Raw genomic sequence first — 5,949 nt, 5'->3', positions numbered from 1 at the left:
TACAAGTGAGGAAACTGAAAAGACTTGCACATAGAAAATTGTAGTTGAAATTTGAACCAAAGCCTCCTAACTCCAAAGCCAAGTCTCTTTTCAGTGTACCATGAGTGGCAGACCTTACTAGCACCAAGGGCAGGTGTCAGAAAGACCAGGGAGATGTTTAGGTGGTTATGCTCTGGGCTGTCCTCACTGTTCCTTCTTATTTGTCATATTCATCCCTACTTTGTCACTTTATTTAGACCATTCCTATTTGGAGGGCCCTTCATCCTCATTTATATCTATCCATACCTTATCCACTTGAGCTCAAGTCCTCCTTCCTCTGAACTCTTTGTCCCTTCTCAGGTCAGCTGATAGACTTCTTGAGTGGCATGGCTCTGGCCATGTGTAGTGCAAAGTAGTTCTTCTGAGAATCAAATTCCATGGAAGCTTTACCCTGCAGTGTCCAGTGACTGGTCCTTCCCTTCCCATGTCAGCAGTGTGTGTGTCCTTGGATAGTCTTACAGGGTTTATATGTGCAACTGCGTGAGGGGCAACTGCTAGATGGGGATAGTTGCTGTTGAGAACATCAGTCTGGCCTGAGGAGAATTCCCTGTGGTTCCCCACATAGGATGGTAATATTAAGTTCAGTAAGACCTGAAACTGGTGAGGGGAATAGGCTCCAATAGTTAACAAGCTATGTGAGACTCTTCACTGACAGTTTAGCAAATACTGGGGTACCATAACTGGATCTTTCTGTAATCTTTGGAGATTCAGTTTGCAAATTTTTATTTTTTAAAATATCTTTTCATTTGCTTCTGTCTTAAATAGATTGAGGAAAAAGGGAGTGGCCATATAGATAGAGTATAGAGTCTAGTAGTTGGAGAACTGAGAGTTCAGTGAAGTAGTTATTTCCCAAGAGCAATATGGGAGTGGGGCATGAGTGGTAGACATGTTGGATCATTGACATCACAGAGCAATAGAGGAAATGGAAAGGTTCGAGGGTCATGTAAAGATGTGGCCTTGTTCTCTTCGCTGCCCAGTGGCAGCTAGAATATCATTCCTTATATTTGGTGGCTCATCAGCAAATGCAAGCTGCACAATCTTTTTATGATGGGGGAGGGAGAGAGAGAGAGAGAGAGAGAGAGAGAGAGAGAGAGAGAGAGAGAGGATACACAACCAAGAGGATACATACAATGACTATGGAGCCTCCAGAATCATGGGAATCCCTCCTCACTCCCAACTTATGAGATTCCAAAAATCCACCATAAATTCTGGGCATTTTGTGGTTCAGAATCTTCTCCATACCATAGCTTATAAGTCATTGCATTTATTTTTACAAAACAACCCATGCCGTTCATTCAAAGCAAAAGCATTTAATTAGATAACAAGATATTCTCTCCATAAATGTTGAACTTACTCTCTCACGAACACACACCTTGAGTGGAAAGAGTAGAAAATAAAAGGTCTTACAGATAAGAGTATATAACATTTGCCAGGGCAACTAAGTGGAGGGATGAGCATTCAAGGAAAGTGTGTAACCAGGCTCCTCTCGGAGCAACGATGCCACTAATTTTTCAAAGCTTCTGATGTCTTCTGGTAATATCATAGCTCGATTTATTAATTGTTGAACCTCCATTCCACTGGGCTAGGTCTCTTTACTCCAGCCAGTCTTCAGCTATGAAGATTTTTCAGGGCTCCCTAATACTTTGTCTATTATCTACTGGGGTTGCTGTGGTTGGTAAGCCTCTCTTAGGAAGAAAGGAAAGAATGAAGCCTTTGTTAAGCACATAATCTACGCCAGGCACTGTATTGTGTTTTACAGATATTGTCTCATTTGGTTCTTATTAGTTGTCTTCTAACATCCCTAAAAGGCAGGTGCCATTTTCTCCATTTTTACAGTTAAGAAAATTGTGGCAGGGATTAAGTGACTTGCTCAGGGTGATATGCTACTAAGGGTTTGAGGTTAGATTTGAATCCAGGTTGCCTTGACTTCATGCTCAGTATTCTATGCACTGTACTCCCTAGCTGTCATCTCTGAAGGAGGAAGACACAACTCTGTTAGTCATCTTTTTTTTATCATCATTCACTTGGTGGGAGGGGGTGGGGTAGGGAGATGTACTGCAGTTTGTAAGTCTCTCCCTTGTAGAAGAAGCCTTTGGCTCTTTTAGTCAGCAACTGTGAAACCCTTGTCCTCAGTCAGGCTGCTCAAACTAAGTAAGATATGCCCAGCCTACAGACACATCTAGTCTTTGTACTCACTCTTTTCTCTTAGGTCAAATCTCAAATGACTTATGGCCAGAAACTCATGTTAGATCTTCATTCTTGTCATGCCCCACCTCCTCCTCCCAGCTGAGGCAAGTGTTCCCAGAGATCTATGTCCTCAAATGAAGAACTAAATGAAAAGGAGGTAAATAAATTACTTTTAACTTCCTCTTGGTTCTCAGACCCTGCCCATGATATCTCTATGTTCTATGTAAATAATGAGGAAGGACTGGGAGCTGAGTGTAGAAGATTGAAAAAGCTGGTAACCCTTTTCTCACCTCCCTTCAGCAACAAATCATAGCTTGGTTTCTTCACATTCTCTCTATAACTACAATAATGTAAAAGATACTATCAATTAAAAAACCCAAATTCTGACAAAATTGGAATAAACAATCTCAGGTCCAGAGGACTGAAGGGGATACTCACTTTCTTCTTAGGGGAGAGGTTAGGATTATAAATGTGTCTGAAACATGTATGTGGTCAGATGTGGTTACTCCCATTCAACTTTGCTCAAGTGTTTTATGAAAGAGCTCAGTAGCTGGGTTGGGTCAGGTGCTAAAGGGAATTGTCTGGGGTATAAAAACAGGGGAAAAGAGCAGTAACATAACTTTAAAAAGGCACAAGCTGCCTTTCTGAATGACCAAGGGCCTGCTACCAAGAAAAGTACTGAGCTCAATGCATTCCAGAGAGACTTTCTGAGATTACAGAGCCTGGCAAAGTATAAGAAAAGAAATCCAGGTATTCAACGATACTGCAAAACACAAGGAGACCTCATAAAGGTACCTGGATGGGTAAAATTCATACCTCCCTTCAGGTCAGAAGACTTGAGTTCTAATCTCATGACTGTCTCAGTTTCTTAATTTTAACATGAGAAAGGTAGATTAGATTATCTCAAATCTCCTTTCAAATAAAATATTTTACAATTATTATTTTTTAAATGTAGGCAATAATCTAACTGGGAAATTCAGTTTGGATCCTACCCTGTTTTATAAAAAGTCCTCAATGAATTCATCTATAAAATGAAGTTAAGGTTTATTATCTTAGAAACGACATGAGGGTAGATAAAGAATTTGGGAACGGGTTTAATAATGAACACTATTTTATAAATAAGACAGACATGGAGAGGCTGATACGAGAATTCAATAAAAGGAAGAGAAAAATGGCACAGAGAGAAGAAAGAAGGTGGTTGGATAGAAACATCAATAGAGACAGATACATTTTTGTCAATGTGGAGGCTTTTTGGTTGAGTTTGTATTTGATGTCGCAACACTGTAAAAGTGAAGCTTTGGGAAAAAAGAAAAGGAGATCGATCAAAAAGAGTGAATGTTAAATTGAAGATATAATGATGGTAGGTTGGCTTTTAGTTTATATAGTCAGGAATGGGGTAAAAGGAAAGTATGATAGGACTAGCTCCCGCCCTTGGGGAGCCCCCAGTTAGGGGGTGAGAGTCACTCATCAAGAAGATTTTCAAGTGTGAGGAGATTCGGCACTATTCTTAGGAAGTCTTTGATCAGAATTGGGGAGAAAGCAGGTAATTCTAATTTCAGGACTCTCCAAGTCTAATGAGGGAGATACATCTTGTTTTTAAAAAGTCCCTAGATTGTGGGAGAAGATAAAAACCTCTGGCTTTGGGAATCCAGTATATGTAGGGAGGGGAGATGTGCCCACTATCCTCAGGGAAGTCCTAGTCTGAGTAAGGAAACACGTCCTATCCTTAGGAAGTCCCCTGTCTGCTATGAAGACACATTCGTGGTCTTGGGGGGGGGGGTTCCCTGGGTCTTAGGGGTGGAGATATGATTCCTGCCCTTTCAGAACCTCCAGCTTGAGAGGGAAGATATGACCCTATGTCCTTGAAGCATCCCTCCTCTGATGGGAGAGACATAACTCTTGCTCATTGAGAGTCTTAGGTCTCAGTGGGAGGATACAGTTCCTGCAATCCAGGGAAACACCCAATGATGAGGAGGCCCGGAGAAAAACTTACAAATCAGATGCAAATTCCTGCTGCTGTGAGTAGCTTATCCCTAAGACAGCAGAGATGCTGCAAAGAAGCAACTGTATGTGTGTGGGGGGGAGAGGGAGAGGGAGGAAGGAAGGGAGGGGAAGAGAGGGAGAGAGGGGGAGAGAGAGAGAGAGAGAGAGAGAGAGAGAGAGAGAGAGAGAGAGAGATCTTAGTAAAAAGTGATGGCGTAGGTGAACAGCCTAAGAGAAGCAGCAAGACATGTGGAGGTAGGATAGGAGGTAGAATTGCCAGGTGGATCAACTTTGACCCCCACTTTTCCTGGGATTCCAATGGAAGCAGCCCAGGATGCAGAATCCAAGATCTTGGGAATCCCAGCTCCACCCCCCCCCCACACACTATTCCTGCTTCCAGCCTGGCCCCTCAGCCATCATTAAGGGAAGCAAATCTGGTAGAAATTTAACCTGGCAACTGTTTCTCCAGGTGCTGCAGCATCTTCTCCTCAGCAGCCCCAGCTCCTGAATGCATAAAAAAGCAAGTTCTCTCCCCAAAGTCCTTGGCACAGTCAAGTTGTTCAACCTCAGAAATAGATACAGTTTTATCAATGGCAATGATAATAAAGAGGATACATCACCATCTGCTCTGCTGTCGCACCCTAAAGATCACTGGGCCTTTCCATCTGCACTGCAGCTGAAGCCTCCTATAGAAGGTGTCTCCCCTCATTTGACTGTGAGCACCTTGAAAGCAAAGGACCATCTTGATTTTGTGTTTTTATCCCCATGACTTAGCACAGAGCTTTGTACATACTAAGCAGGTAATTTTCATTTATTCATTCATCACCAATAAAGAAAGGAGAAAACTTCTGGGGGACTTTGTTCTGGAATAGTTCTGAGGTCTGGACATTCCTGGAAGACAAATAATGTATGTGGACAAGGTACTCCTTGAGTTTTGACCTCTGGGAGCCTCCAGTCCTGTACCATGACATCCCATATCCTTAGACAGCTATTCCTACCACCCCTATTCCAAGACGATCTGGAAGAGAAAGCATTCCTGGGGTAAGCAAGGGAAGGTGTCTTCCATATGAAAATAAAAGCTTGGTAGGAATGACCACACCTTCTGTCATAAACCTAGTGGGAAGTAGATTTTTCAATCCTTCCCAAGAGAAGGCAAATATGAACCCTGTCCCCTGCGAAGGGAGAGGCCCATCACATGATGTCAGCTCTGAGATTGTGCTTTCCTATCCCCAGTCCAAGTTGCCTTGGACTAACATCTGACCATACAGAACCCTTGGTCTAATGGAGACACAGAACCTCCAGTATCAGGGACCATTCATACCTGCCAACCTGAGTGCCAACCTGATTCTTCTATTTACTATCTTTAGTCACAATCTCTCTGGGGCTCGTTTTTTTTCTCATCTGTAAAAAGAGAGCTGTGGGCCGGATGACTTTCTAGCTCCTTTTTGTCTCTAAATCTGTGCTTCTATATCAGTACCAGTATTGGTAGAGGGAGTTTCCTTAATGGGAATTCCAAAGACCAATGAAATCACAGGTCTAGTCTAATAAAAAAAGGCAAGATCAAAGTCAAGGAGTTTGTGCCGAACCCTTTCTGTATTGGGCTATGCTGTGGCCTGGGGGACAAGAGGACAGTAGGGAGACCCTAACCATAGAAGCTCCCAGCCTGGCTGTGTGGGACACATGGGGACTTCCTTGTGATGATGACAAGGATGAGGATAAGGGAGAGAACTGAGCATGTGC

At 42.8% G+C, this 5,949-nt stretch overlaps 1 protein-coding gene across 1 annotated transcript in view; it reads left to right on the top strand.

The window, feature by feature from the left end:
- The window catches only part of TBC1D21 (TBC1 domain family member 21), a 247,779-nt gene that overhangs the window by 110,334 nt on the left and 131,496 nt on the right, over positions 1–5,949 (top strand). The gene's annotated exons all lie outside the window — the stretch shown is intronic.

This window comes from Petaurus breviceps, unplaced genomic scaffold (assembly GCF_028583685.1).
Source record: "Petaurus breviceps papuanus isolate PSGF00001 unplaced genomic scaffold, PetGlider_PUasm1.0 90825, whole genome shotgun sequence".
Taxonomy (NCBI): domain Eukaryota; kingdom Metazoa; phylum Chordata; class Mammalia; order Diprotodontia; family Petauridae; genus Petaurus; species Petaurus breviceps.
Note: the sequence above shows the minus strand (reverse complement) of the source record. Positions and strands in the feature narration are given on the sequence as shown.